The sequence below is a fragment of the Podarcis gaigeae genome (genome assembly GCF_964106915.1).
Source record: "Podarcis gaigeae genome assembly, chromosome: 15".
Classification (NCBI taxonomy): Eukaryota; Metazoa; Chordata; class Lepidosauria; order Squamata; family Lacertidae; genus Podarcis; species Podarcis gaigeae.
This window is the reverse complement of record NC_139692.1, coordinates 11704175-11718313: the sequence shown is the minus strand read 5'-3', so window position 1 is coordinate 11718313 and position 14139 is coordinate 11704175. Positions and strand designations below refer to the sequence as shown.

The 14139-nt window shown below is 44.0% G+C and overlaps 1 protein-coding gene across 6 annotated transcripts in view; it reads left to right on the top strand.

The window, feature by feature from the left end:
• The window catches only part of PKNOX2 (PBX/knotted 1 homeobox 2), a 438447-nt gene that overhangs the window by 265295 nt on the left and 159013 nt on the right, over window positions 1-14139 (top strand). For 5 of the 6 annotated variants that reach the window (XM_083713657.1, XM_083713654.1, XM_083713659.1 and 2 more), the window contains one exon: window positions 295-454. The gene's annotated coding sequence lies outside the window, so the exon portion shown is untranslated. Of the gene's footprint in view, window positions 1-294; window positions 455-13771; window positions 13904-14139 lie in introns of those variants that run through there. The other variant, XM_083713656.1, reaches the window with a different exon arrangement.

Genomic DNA, 14139 nt, shown 5'->3' with positions numbered 1-14139 from the left:
AGCTGGGGGGGGGCGGATATGGCATTTTTGCAAGGCTGCTGTGTGCCCTGGAGTCTATTTGCATAAGTCATGGTTGCTGTGGTTTAATCTCAGGAAAACAAATGGATAAACCATGTCTTTATATATCTCATGTTACTTGAGATCAGGTAGGATCCCATGGCCAATGGCTGTTTCTGAAGATCCGGGCTGATTTTGGCTTCTGCTGCTTATCGGGGTGGTTGTCTTTGGAAAGCGCTTCTCCTAAAGGAAGCGCCTCCTTCTTCGCAACTGATGGTTTTATCTTTCTCCTCTCAGGTGGCTCTGCTGTGGCTGGAAGAAGCAGCTTTTGTGTAACCGGCAGAGAAAGGGCAGAGGGGAGAGTTTCAAAGGACAAGCGGCTCCCGGAGAAGACTCCATAGAAAACACTGCATTTTCCATCGTCTCACATACACAACAGTGGAGCAGATTGATTTCCGTAAGTCCCACCAACCAACAAAAAGCTACTTTGCATACGGAATTGATGGGGAACGGGCGTATTTCCATTTTAAAGGATGCCTTTTCAAAGTTATTTTTAGTGGGGCCCTGCAATAAGATAACCCCCAACACCTGAACTGCAATGTGTGGATGCAGCAATATGATATAGGTCCTTTTTGTGCCATCACACACACACAAACACACACACACACACTAGGCTTTATGGGTCCCCCCCCCCCCAATGTTGGCTTAGGAAAAACAAAATAGAAGAGATCTGTTAGGGTGGAAAATACTGAAATGTAAATCGGTCTCTTTCTCCACTGAAATAAGTAATTTGAAGACACTCTAAGGGTATTATGGCTCCAGGAAGAAATCTCTTCCTGTGGTTTTTAACAATTTAACTGATTAGTTTTTAAAAAGCATGATGTTTTAAGAAAAATACAAAAGCGTTCAACACCCACCCCCTCCGCTGGAAGACTACTTCGCAGAACACACACGATTTCCAGTGAAAATGCACAATTCAGTCCCACTCTCCCTTCTGTCTTTAGGCCAACCTTCACCAACACGCCGCCCTCCAGAGGCAATCCCTATGAGCCCCTATTGGCTGGAGGTGATGGGAGCTGTAGACTGAAGCATCTGGAGGGTACCAGGTTGGAGAAGGCTGTTCTAGGCATTCTTCCTCCTCTCTTCTTGAAGGTCCACCCATCTTCCTGTCATGTTCCTTGATCTGCAGACCATTGTTCTTCCTTTCACCTCCTGTGACCCATACAGAGATATTGTAGGTCCTCTTCCAAGCCTTCATCTACTTCTTTTCACAAAGTCTGAATCCATCGGGGTGGGTGGGAGGGAATAAAATAAATATTGATGGATGGATGGATGGATGTTTTTAAAGCATGGTTATGATTTTTTTTCCTCAATCTTAGTGTTTTATATTTTATAAACCACTTTGAGAGTTTTGTTTTGTTAGCCAAGCAGTATATAAATTTTCTGAAATAAATGCACTTTTATGAATGCATCCTTAATGCATTTATGGGTTCCATGTATCACAGAAGTGCAGAGTGGAAATATTTTTGCATTATTCCCATCTCACTCCCTGTATTCAGCCCACCTGTATTTTGATCCTGTGAACAAAGCTCACCTTGTCTTAATATCTCTCTTTTTATTCACTTTTTTAAAGCAAAGCTTTTATTTAACCACAAACACCCAACCCATGGGCGTCAAATCAATGAAAACACAATGGGTTATGTTTTGTTTTGTTTTGAGTTTAGTGGTTTTACCCTTTGTCTATTTGCAATTGTTCATATTAATTCCACAAATTAATATTACCAATTCTATGTCCATTAAATTTACATTATTTGGGAGTTCGGGTCCAATTTTGTTCATAATCACCTTTTTTAGTTTCCCAGGAATTACTTCTTTTTTATTTAGAGAGTAGTCATGTACAACCAGTCCAAAATGATGTGATATTATGCTCTGAGCATATGCACAGCCCCTAAATAGAGTTCTTTGGGGGCAATTTGCAATAGGAGAGGGCTGATGAAAACTGGAATCCAATAACATCTGGAGAGTACGATGCTTGCAGTTACATCTGCTGTTCACTGGCTTGATCCCCATGGCAGAAATGTAGGATAAAATGTATTAAATGTTCAAGCTTATGACCTGAATGCCACATGCAAGCCTAAGTGTTGTACGTGGAAAAACTGGTTGTTGATCACCAGAGCCATAATGAGTTACCCTTAAGAATGCTGCAGCAATTCCAGCAAAAGTAAGAGGAGAATCTTAGGATTCAATCTCATTTATTCCAGTTTCTCCATGGCGTGGATTTCAGAGGCATTCCAACTGCATGTCACTGTGACTTGGATAAGAATCACTATATGGCTGACAGTTTGTGCTTAAATTGAAGTGCTCGTTTGGAAAACTCTGTACACTGTTTCCTTGGGTGTCTGTCACAAGGCTAGAGACAGGATTTCAATGGTTCCCTGCCCACTTTATATTGTCTTGCCATTTAGGCTCTTGATACATAGATTTCTGCTTATAGGAATACATTCCAATTAGATGCTCTTAAAAAAAGAGAGAGAGTCCATTTTTTTAAGTGACATTTTTCTTAGTGAGAGCTGCAAACTAGCAAAAGAGTTGGGTGTTTTCACTTCTAATTCCTCTGCACAATTCGGAAAGGCTGTTTAAGTAGCTGTGAACAGGGTGTCTGTTGTTTCTAAGAGTTCGGGTTTTTTAAAAAAATAAATAAATGGTGATGTGGAAGGGAAAACAGTTTTGCTAGGTTCCACACCCCCCAAAAAAAGAACCCCAGTGGACTCATTTGTTCATGGTACACCAGGTATCTCATTCAGATTTCAAGTCTGAGTTATAACTTCAAAAGAGTTACCAGGAAGTCCAAGGATCTGTACAAATGATCTTTTGTCAGAATCTACAGAGCCATTTTTGCACCTCATAAATAGCTCTTCTTTGCTAACTGCATTTAGATGGTTACAAGTCTTTGAGAAATAGCAGGTTCGTGCTGTCCTTCTTTCTAGTGAGATGAGTACTGTATTTACTTTCAAAAGCATCTATTAGACCAGTATATTTTTCACTCTCTGGTTTTCTGTTCAGTACCAGAGAAAATATATGATACGTTATTGCTTTTCATTACTTCCATTTGTATCCTGCCTTTCTTTGATCGTGGAGCTGAGGGTTATAGCCAGTGCTAGTCCTACTCTGAGGAGACTTGTTGAAAACAATAAACATGGCTCACTTAGGTCCACTAATTTTAATGAGTGTACTCTGAATATACATTAATTAGAGATGACCTTCAGTGAGGTGACTGATGTCAGTATCCTTTTCCTATAGATTGTAGAGCAGCATGCCATTTTGTGGTTCTATCTCTTTTCCTGCTCATTTAGATGGGACAGACTTTTTTATCATGCTATGTCCCCCATAGCAGCCATTTTGTGTTATGCCACACCCACATAGCAGCCATTTTGTGACTGGTGCCCACTGCACTTTTCAAAATTCAGAATGTTTCAGGCTGCCCCCCCCCAAAAAAAGTTGGGGACCTTGTCCTTTGGTTAGAGGTATAATGATAGGTAAAAAGGTAAAGGACCCCTGGATGGTTAAGTCCAGTCAAAAGTCCAGTATGGCGCTCATCTCGCTTCAGGCCGAGAGAGCCAGCGTTTGTCCACAGACAGCTTTCCGGATCATGTGGCCAGCAGAACCTAACCACTTCTGGCACAATGGGATACCATGACAGAAGCCAGAGCACACGGAAATTCCGTTTACCTTCCCGTCACAGCAGTACCTATTTGTCTACTTGCACCTGTGTGCTTTAGAAATGCTAGATTGGCAGGAGCTGGGACAGAGCAAAGGGAGCTCACCCCGTCACAGGGATTTGAACCACAGACCTTCTGATCAACAAGTCCAAGAGGCTCAGTGGTTTAGACCAGAGCGCCACCCGCGTCCATAATGATATGTACAGATAGGGTAACTATACGCAGAAGTAGCACTTTTTTTCAGGGGGATCTCGCCAGAACCCAGTTCCGGCACCTTTTAGGTGGGTTCTGGAATCTCTCAGGTGAGTTCCAGCACCTCTCGGGTAGGTGCTATTACCATTCTAAGAGAAAGAGTTGAGTTCTGGCACCTCTTTTTCTAGTAAAACAGCGCTGAGCAGAAGCAATCAGAAAAACAAAGCGCTCAACAAATATCACAGGATAACAAAGGATCAGGGGCCCAATACCATTGTGCAGATGGTAAAAATCTGGGTACAGCTAGTGAGTTCATATATGACAGAATGGCAAAGGGTAGCCATTGAGGGTACAGTTGGAGACAGAGATCCTTTGAGGAGAGAGTGCACAGAGACCGAGACGTTAGGGTTGCCATACTTCCAGAATATCCCGAACACTGTAGCCAGCAGCAGTATCTGGGTGAAAATCATGAAAAATGTCCAGGAAATCCAGATGTATGGCAGCCCATGTTGGCAGTGCTGGTTTGTTTTTGTTTTTTTGTTTTTTTTTGCTGATTTTCCGAAAAATAAATAAAAAATAGCTTTACTTTATTTTGCCAATAGAGCGCAACAACTTTGCTCAAAAAAGCTCAGTAACATTTCTGCCCAGATTCTCACTGTTGGAAATATGGCAACCCTAACTAACACAAAATGCCTTGAGGGTGAGATGGCTGTAAATCAAACTGTAAAAAGATTGAAATTCCCTCTTCTATGCTACTATTTTTATTATTATTTTTAAGCCCTCCCTTCCTCCAAGGAGCTCAGGGTGCGATTCATGATGCCCCTTTGAATTTATTTCCCATAAAACATGTTGAATAGGTTAGGCCAAGCTTCCTCAAACTCGGCCCTCCAGATATTTTTGGCCTACAACTCCCATGATCCTTAGCTAGCAGAACCAGTGCTCAGGGATGATGGAAATTGTAGTCTCAAAACATCTGGAGAGCCGAGTTTGAGGAAGCCTGGGTTAGGCTGAGAGACCAAGTGGCTGAGCTTTTATGACTGAGTGGGTTTTTGACCTTCATAGAAACACAGAGAACCATTATTCTGAGTCAGACCATTGGTCCATCTAGATCTGTATTGTCTACACTGGTTGGCAGCAGCACTACCTGGAGATGCTATGGATTGAACCTGGAACCTTCTGTGTTCAGAGCAGATGTTCTACCATTGGGCCATTGCTTTTGTGCCAGTTCGGTTCTCTCAAATTGTGCCACCATTCCTATGGAAAATAAACTCCATATTATTATTATTATTATTGAGGACTCTAATTTCTCCTTAATAATCCAGGGGTGGCGAGCCTGTGGCCCTCCAACTGTTCTTGGACTACAACTCCCATCAGTCTTAGACAGCATGGCCAATGGTCAAGGATGATGGGAATTGTAGTCCAACATCTGGAGGATCACAAATTCCCCATCCTTTGTTATAACCACTCACTTCCTGTCTCACAGTTCCTCATGGTAGACACACAGCAACTTTTCCATCAATGTCTGGCCGCAGAACCATCACTGAATATTTCCATGGCCTTAATATAATATTCAAAGTGAATGCTTTTTACCTCCCCCCCCCCCCGTTTATTTTGGAGCACACAACCCTATCTATGAACTTTAGAAACCTTGTAAACTTTAAAATTCTGTTTCCACTTACAGATAAAAACAACGTTGTTTAATGCTGGTGTTCAAGGTACATTAACTTTGTCTGCTAAAGATCTCCTTGCCTGTTGCTGTGGTGTTCAAAAGAAAAAAAAAGAAAAAATCCCAGTGTTTATGTTATAGAGACATCCCTGGAGCAATCTATTCTTAAAGATTGGTTTGCGATTAGCTCCTTTGGAAGGGAGAAAGTGGCTGATTTGTAATTGTTACCCTTCAGACATGTTACAGTACCTTCTCTTTCTCCCACCCAAAGCTTCTGTTTCAGATACCTCTAGACCACCCATTTGGAAAAGACCTCAAGGGATTGGGTCCAGTGTACTGAACTGAGTGGTTTGAATAAGGTTGCAAATCCTTGCTCAGGCAGGAAGGTCACTAGGTGGTAGTTCTAACGAAAACCCTAAACAAAACAAAACAAAACATTGGCATGTTTTTTGGTATGCTAGGCAGCCAAGTGCCAAAAGAAATGAATAAGAGCAGGCCCAGGAGATGATGAATCAATTGGAATCGGTTGTGAGTCCATCTTAAATTGTATGAAGGAGCTGAACCAGGTAGCGTTATGCAAGCGCTACAGAAGCTGGTGAATTTTGCCATCAAAATGCAGGAAACCCAGGCAAGGAAATAATGAAATATTCAGCCGCTATTTACGGAATTGATTTGAAGATCAAGAAGTTACGAGCAGCTAGATGAAAAGGATTAAGTAGGAAGCGTGAATGGAGAGATACTATGGTGCAGAATTAAATTGGCGTTTCAGCTGTTCAATACTTTATGCGGATTTTATGAACAAGGAAGGGAAGGATATGGGCATGCAGATACGGTAGAGCCTTTGCTTTTCATAGTAGGGGGTGGTAGTTCCTTCCAACGGGGGTGCATGGCATGGGGCGCATGGCATTTCCCTCCCCAACACCATCAACTTTTGTATGTGCTCCCTTGGGCTTTTGTTTCTGCATCTTGAGACCCAGCAAGGAAGTGACCTTCTAAATCACCCGCTAACCTCTCCCCACCATAAGAATGCAGGGACAAGTGTGGGCTGTTTCTCTTGCTTTTATTGCAGTATTTGATGTGGCTGAATGAGGCAGCCCCTTGCTTTTCACTGTCTTTTGTGGGTAGGGTGACCAGGTAAAAAGAGAACAGGGCTTTGCCCTACACAACTGTTATAGACACTGGAGCCCTGCCCCCTTTTTCACCTGCCCACCCTACTTGGCAGGGGCATGGAACCTTTGGCTCTCCAGCTGTTGCTGAACTACAACTCCCATCATCCTTGGTAATTGCTGGGGCTGGTGGGAGTTGTAGTTCAGTAACATCTGAACATCTGGTGTGCCAAAGGATTCTCACACCTGCTATAGAGAGACCCACAGAGTTGTGCATCTCTGCCGCTGTTTAGTTTTCATGCCTCCAGATCTGTGAGCATTGGTGGATATATGTGTGTGCGCGCGCACACGCGTGCACTCTTAAGGTAAAGGGACCCCTGACCATTAGGTCCAGTCGTGACCGACTCTGGGGTTGTGGCGCTCACCTCACTTTACTGGCCAAGGGAGCCGGCGTACAGCTTCCAGGTCATGTGGCCAGCATGACTAAGCCACTTCTGGCAAACCAGAGCAGCGCACAGAAACGCTGTTTACCTTCCCACCGGAGTGGTACCTATTTATCTACTTGCACTTTTGGCGTGCTTTCGAACTGCTAGGTTGGCAGGAGCAGGGACTGAGCAACGGGAGCTCACCCCGTCACGGGGATTCGAACCGCTGATCTTCTTATTGGCAAGTCCTAGGTTCTGTGGTTTAACCCACAACACCACCCGCGTCCCACACACACTCTTACATGGGAGTAAATTGCGCTGAGCACATTGGGACTTTCTGTTGCATATAGGAGTTCATTGCACAAAATGCAAACTAGGTTAGTCCTCCAGAAGTTGCTGGAGCAGTTCCTATCATTCCCACCAAGCTTGGCCAATGGTCAGGGTCAGGGATAATGGAGGTTATAGTCCAACAACCTCGGAGGGCCACAGGTTCCACACCCCAGCCTACTCTTACTAGCAGTAACTGTTCAAAGTCTCAGACAGAAGTCTTTCCTATTGCCTGATACCCAAGTCTTTTCATTGGAGAGTCAGAGTTTGAATCAGGGATCTCCATTGTGTTCTACAATCCCTCCCCAAATCAGATTTAGGAGTAATTTCCTCAGTGTTTTGGTAGGACCTTCTCTTCTACCACCACCCTCGACTCCTCCTTCTTCTTGAAGCCTTGATTCAAGTTAGCTTCCAGATTGTTTTACACAATGCATTTGTTCCCACTGAATGTATGAAGGGAGGAATCATGATCACCCCCACAAGCCCCAAACCAAACCTCTGTTCATTTGGACAAAGGTTTAAGCAAACCCAACACACATTTATTTTGCATTGTTTGGATGGAGCCTGACACATGCAGTGGCTCACAATGGGAAAATATCAATTAAAGAAGACTCCCTGGAAAAGACCCTGATGTTGGGAAAGATGGAGGGCACAAGGAGAAGGGGACGACAGAGAATGAGATGGTTGGATAGTGTCTTCGAAGCTACAAACATGAGTCTGACCAAACTGCGGGAGGCAGTGGAAGACAGAAATGCCTGGCGTGCTCTGGTCCAGGGGGTCACAAAGAGTCGGACACGACCAAACGACTAAACAACAACAACAAAAACATATACTTAACGATGTAACATCAAATACTTTATCCAATCAAATCGGAGAGGGAACAGAAAAAATAAAAAGCAGCAACAAGAAGTTAATAAAATAAGCATAATAAAATATCAGAACCAGTAAGAATTTGGAAATAGATTCTGAGTATTGAACATCAGTATTGATGAGAGACAGTGTGGTGTAGTGGTTAAGAGCGATAGACTCGTAATCTGGGGAACCGGGTTCACGTCTCCACTCCTCGACATGCAGCTGCTGGGTGACCTTGGGCTAGTCACACTTCTGTGAAGTCTCTCAGCCCCACTCACCTCACAGGGTGTTTGTTGTGGGAGAGGAAGGGAAAGGAGAATGTTAGCCGCTTTGAGACTCCTTCGGGTAGTGATAAAGCAGGATATAAAATCCAAACTCTTCTTCTTCTTCTATTGCTTCACTAAAAAAGGCCCTAAACTTGGCACCTAAAACTTAGCAGAGAAAGGTGCAGATGAACCTCTCCAAGGGGAGTCTTCCATATGTGGGTCACCACCACCAAAAAGGCCCTTTTCTGTAGTTGCCACCTGCCTAACCTTTTCAGGCAGAGGCAGCCTGTGCAGTAATGCAGTTAGGTAATTACAGACTCTGGGGAGCCCATTAAGATTTTAATGTCCATAAAGGTGGTAAAGGCAGCTCTGTTGCATTTGAGAGCTATCCTGCTCACCCTGCTGAGTGAGGCCCTGGAATCAGGGCGGGGGCGGCCCTCCCCAGGTGTCTTCGCTGAGGATGGTGACATTTGGCAGTTGCAGGTCAGTGGCATGCCGAATGTCTGCCATCGGTGGCTCACTCCACCCTGTGGCCGACTCTCTCTACCCTCGGCTGCACCTGTCTCACCATGCACCTGATCAACTACCCCGTGCCTGGGAGGGCACCCTCCATGCCCCACACCTCCCTCAGGAGCGTGCCCGCCTTGGGCAGCGTGGGCATATGTTCCGCCACTGCCTGGAATCCTGCCCTCGGTGTGTTTGGATGTAGACACAAATGAGAAGGGGAATGAATGAAACCTACCGATATCAATAATTGTACCACTTGGAGTGGCATGTATTACAAATAGATGCCGTTCACAGGCATCTGCAGCCAGCCCTCTCAGCTGTATTTTCTTTTGGAGTGATTCAGCAGCTTATATTCCAACTGGGCATTTTTTACTTCCCCCCTCACTGTTGTATGAAGTCATGCCATTAATCAACAGGAACTAAACACAAAATAGTTATGAGACTCTTTTCTCTCAGTGCTGCCATTCCTGCAGATGAATTAAAGTTCTGGGTAAGGATCTCTAGAGGTCATTTTTGGCTAAACGTGAACAATCATCAGTTATGAGAGCTGGGCTCGGCCAGTTGCCAGCTGTACTTTAGATTTTTCTGCATTATGAGCTAAAGGGATAAAGCCAAGATTGGTCTGTTTCTGTCGTGAATGTTGCTTCTGTTCTCCTCCTGGCTTTTACTTTCCAGCTAATGACAGATGCGTCCTGGTCTTTCTGATCAAGGCTAGGGCATGTTGGGCTGGGGAATTCCAGACTGGAGTGGAGAACCTGTGGTGGTCCACATGTTGCTGGGCCAATGGTCAGGGGTGATAGGAGATGTTGTCCAGAAACACCTGGAGACCCTGGTACAGAGCAACGTGGGCCTCCAATCTGAGCATGCATGCGACTGTGCGAATTAGTGAATATAATAATTAGCATAAAGTGAGCGTTCTTATTCCCAAACCCTCCATCTTTACTCAGGTGAAAATAGGGACATTGTCCCAGTGTTAACACCTGCTGCCTTGTGGGATGTCTTCAGGAAAAGAAAAGGCAAGTCCTGGCAACTCCTTCAGCCAAGCTGGTGCCAGATATTTTGCTCTGCTTTCCTTCGGAGACCACACCAGTGAGGCCAAGAGGGGGGTCTTGTCATCGGGGCAGCCTAGGAGCTCCATACAGGCATGTGCCCTGGGGAGGTCCTTCGGTGGTGCTGCTGCTGCTGCTGCTAATAATAATAATAATAATAATAATAATAATAATAATAATAATTTTTATTTATACCCCACCCTCCCCAGCCAAGACCGGCCTCAGGGTGGCTAACACCTGACATAAAAACAAATTGATTGAAATACAACTTAAAAACAAGATTAAAATACAACATTAAAATATTAAAATATTAAAGTACAGCCTCATTTCAATGGAAACTCAAATCAAAAACTTTTTTGGGGATGAAAACGTCAAGGCTAACTTTCAAGACTGGTCCTACATAGGCCAGAAAAAAAGTCAGGGAAGTCCCCAAATACGAGTTCCATTCCAGGAGGGGGAAGGAAAAAAAGGAAGAGGGGGAGGGAATCAAATTGTTTTCAAGCCGAAGGCCAGGCGGAACAACTGTTACAGGCCCTGCGTAAAGAAATCAGATCCTGCAGGGCCCTGGTCTCATGAGGCAGAGCGTTCCACCAGGCCAGAGCCAGTGTTGAAAAGGCCCTGGCTCTGGCTGAGGCTAATCTAACTTCCTTAGGACCCGGGACCTCTAGGGTGTTGCTATTTATGGACCTTAAGGTCCTCCATAGGGCATACCGGGAGAGGCGATCCCATAGGTACGAGGGTCCTAGGCTGTGACAGTGTGGTTTAACTTCACCCCCAGAGGCACACTCCATTGTCTGTCAAGACAGATGGATGCCAAAGGATCACTGACCAAAAGCCACATCCTGACATCACACAAAGTTCTTCTCCACCTGCCTTTCAGTATGTTCGTGCTCCAGATTCCCTCAGTTCAACCCTCAGGTCACATCCATACATTTAATGTACATGCATACCACTTCAACAGTCGTGAAAATCCTGGGAACTCTAGTTTATTCCCCCACAGAGCAACCATTCCCTTCACCCTTAGCAAACTATATCTCGCAGAATGATTTGGGGGAAGCCATGACTGTTGAGGTAGTATACCAGTGCTTTGAATGTATGGTGCAGTTGTGACCATAGTTGCAGCATGAATCCCTTCTGTTTTGCTCTGCTTCAGCCATGTGCTGCTTGGATTGGTCCAGTTTATTTTCTCTTCCTTTCCCCCCTCCACCCCCTCTCTGTGCACCTAACACCAGGCTGATGAAACAAAACTCTTTCTCAGCCCTTCATGGATTTTGCAGAACTCATGTGTATTTTTTCTTCAGATACATCCATGGAGCCACATGAAATTGGTGACAGCTTTACACCGTTATTTCAAGATTCATAGCTGAAGGTTCTCAGTGAGAGAGAGCTGTCCAAATCTTTCTAGCAAACAGAATGCTGTTTCCTGGCATATTTATTGCAGCAAAGCGAATTTGTGTCCCAAAGATAAATATAGCGTTATCAGCAACAGCTGTCTCTCATTTTTATTTGTTTTTATATTTGACTATAAGTTCAATTCTCTAAAAACACCCAGAGCTGTAAATCCTATGACACGAGGCCCTGTGATTTAGTAGCTTGGGGTGTTTAGGGGCTGTGATTTAGGGAACACATTTATGGTACACGAGACAATTAAATAATGTGCCATACTGCCACCCTCTGGAATATACAAAACAAAAAGCAAAAAAAGAAACCCAAAACCTGAGGTGGAAGGTCATTATTTCATCCTGTCTGTGGCTATTTGGTTCCTCAGGACAGGGAATGCTTCAACATCTGTTCTTCTGCACATCTGTATAGGTTTACTGACTTCTGCCCACCCACATTGATGATAAACCTATCAAAATGTAAACACATTGTGGGCATGAAGATGGACCGAAGTAGGATGCAAAAGTCCAACAACAGGGCAATATTTTTATCACCATTAAGCTTCCTACTATTGCTGCAGACAGTTCTGCAGCAGCCGCTAACTTTCATCGAGACTGGTAGGAGGAGCCAGAGCTGACGATAGGTGGAGCTAGAGTGAATGACAGGCTGAGCCAACTAATTCCAGTTCTCTTCCTGTCTTCCTCCCTACTGAGTTCTACAAGGGAGAACAAGGGCTGGCTCAAGACATTTTGGCACCCAAGGTGAACCACAAAATGGCGTCCCCACTTAAAGGTTTACCTTTAAATGCAAACTGAACCTAATTTCTACCCCATCCCTAGTAAAGGCACACCATGGTGTGCAAGAAGCAGAGGTCACTCCACAAACTAAAAGCCCTGTCCACAGAAGTGCCTGTGATATTTCTGATGCAGTGTATCTAACCCACATGTCTAAACTGTTGAAGCACTGAGCTGTCTCTCCTTTCCCACATGAGATTAGCTGTTATGATGCTTTGCAACCAGTCCTTGAATGCACCAGCCTTAGCTGAGAGGTTTAATCCTGGAGGGAGTCGGAGGACTTAACACGTCCCATGGGAAATCTAGCATCATCCGCTCAGTGGAAGGGTTGGGTTTGTTTTCAAATATTTTCCATCAGTTGTATCCTTGGCGATGACACACAAAAGGGATCCTCTCCTTTTTGGAAGTGCCCTATGCAACACGCAAAGCTATCTAATGTACAATCCCATCCTAACCATGTACACCTGTGATCCAAAGATTCCAGGTACTCCTATTTACCAGGGACAGCTCCCAGTGCAAAAAGCAAAAATATAACATGGTCCCTTTTCCCTTCCGTTTTTTTTTTATTATTATCTTGGAGGTTGCCTTATTAAAATTTTGTTAGGGTGAGTTACTGGAGGTTTCTGTCTTGAATTCAGCTCCCTCCATAGAAGTTAAATCCACAGGTGCACTTTTTCTTTAGTGCACATGCGTTTAAGCACTTACACATAAACAACAAGACATCACACAACGCACAGCATGCCACAACCAGTAACTGTGGAGGAAGATTCAGGTAGGTATCCGTGTTGGTTTGACACAGTCGAAATAAATAGAAAATTGTCCAGTAGCACTTTAGAGACCAACTAAGTTTGCTCTGGGTATAAGCTTTCATGTGCTTGCAGACTTCTTTAGACACACTGAAACAGAAGTCACCAGACCCTTATATATAGTGGGAGGGTGGGGTGGGGTATTTCTCAGAAGGGTAGTGGGAGATGGGTGATTGACTCAATGGGTATGGTAAAGCTGTTGACGACGGTTAATGACTGCAATTAGTCCTACAGGAAAAAGCAAGGGGTAGTATGCGGATGGTCAAAAATAGCTTTAGCATATGTAACGAGACAAGAATCCAATTCAGACCAGGTCTCTCCATAGTTTTCAGTTTAGTAATAAGTTGTAATTCAGCAACTTCTTCAAATCTATAGATAGAAAAACCCCACTCCACCCTCCTGCTATATATAAGGATCTGGTAACTTCTGTTTCAGTGTATCTGAAGAAGTGTGCAAGCACACGAAAGCTTATACCCAGAACAAACTTAGTTGATCTCTTAGGTGCTACTGGACAATTTTCTATTTAATTCAACTGTGAAGGAAGAGTGAGTGATGCCACGATGAACAACCAATTCCTCGCAAGTGCAGAACAGGTGTTGTGTGGCAACTGTGAACAAAATGCCTTTGTGTTGTCATCAGGGCACCGAATTTACTAATAAAGGGTGGTGATTTGTCTAAAACCTTTCCAGGATCTTCAAAACCAAGCAGCAGATGACAAATTCTGAAAAGATCCATACAAATCAGCAATCTCTGGAACAATCCATACAATGGTGAAAGCAGAAAACAGTGAAAAAAGTTAAACAGGTCACAGTCAAAGGTAACAGAACACAGTGAAGTTGCTATCCAAAAGCTCTGGGGAAATAAAATAGTTTTTACTTGCTTCCTAAATGCCATTTTATATCCCAAGTGGATATTTCTGGGGAGGGTAGGTATCCTGTGCTGCACCTGATGAGAAATATTTCTCTGACACGCAGCCAAGCGACATTTTGCTTCCTTCTGTTTATGTCAGTATTCAGAATGCAGGAAACAACATTCATGGTGGTAAAACAAATG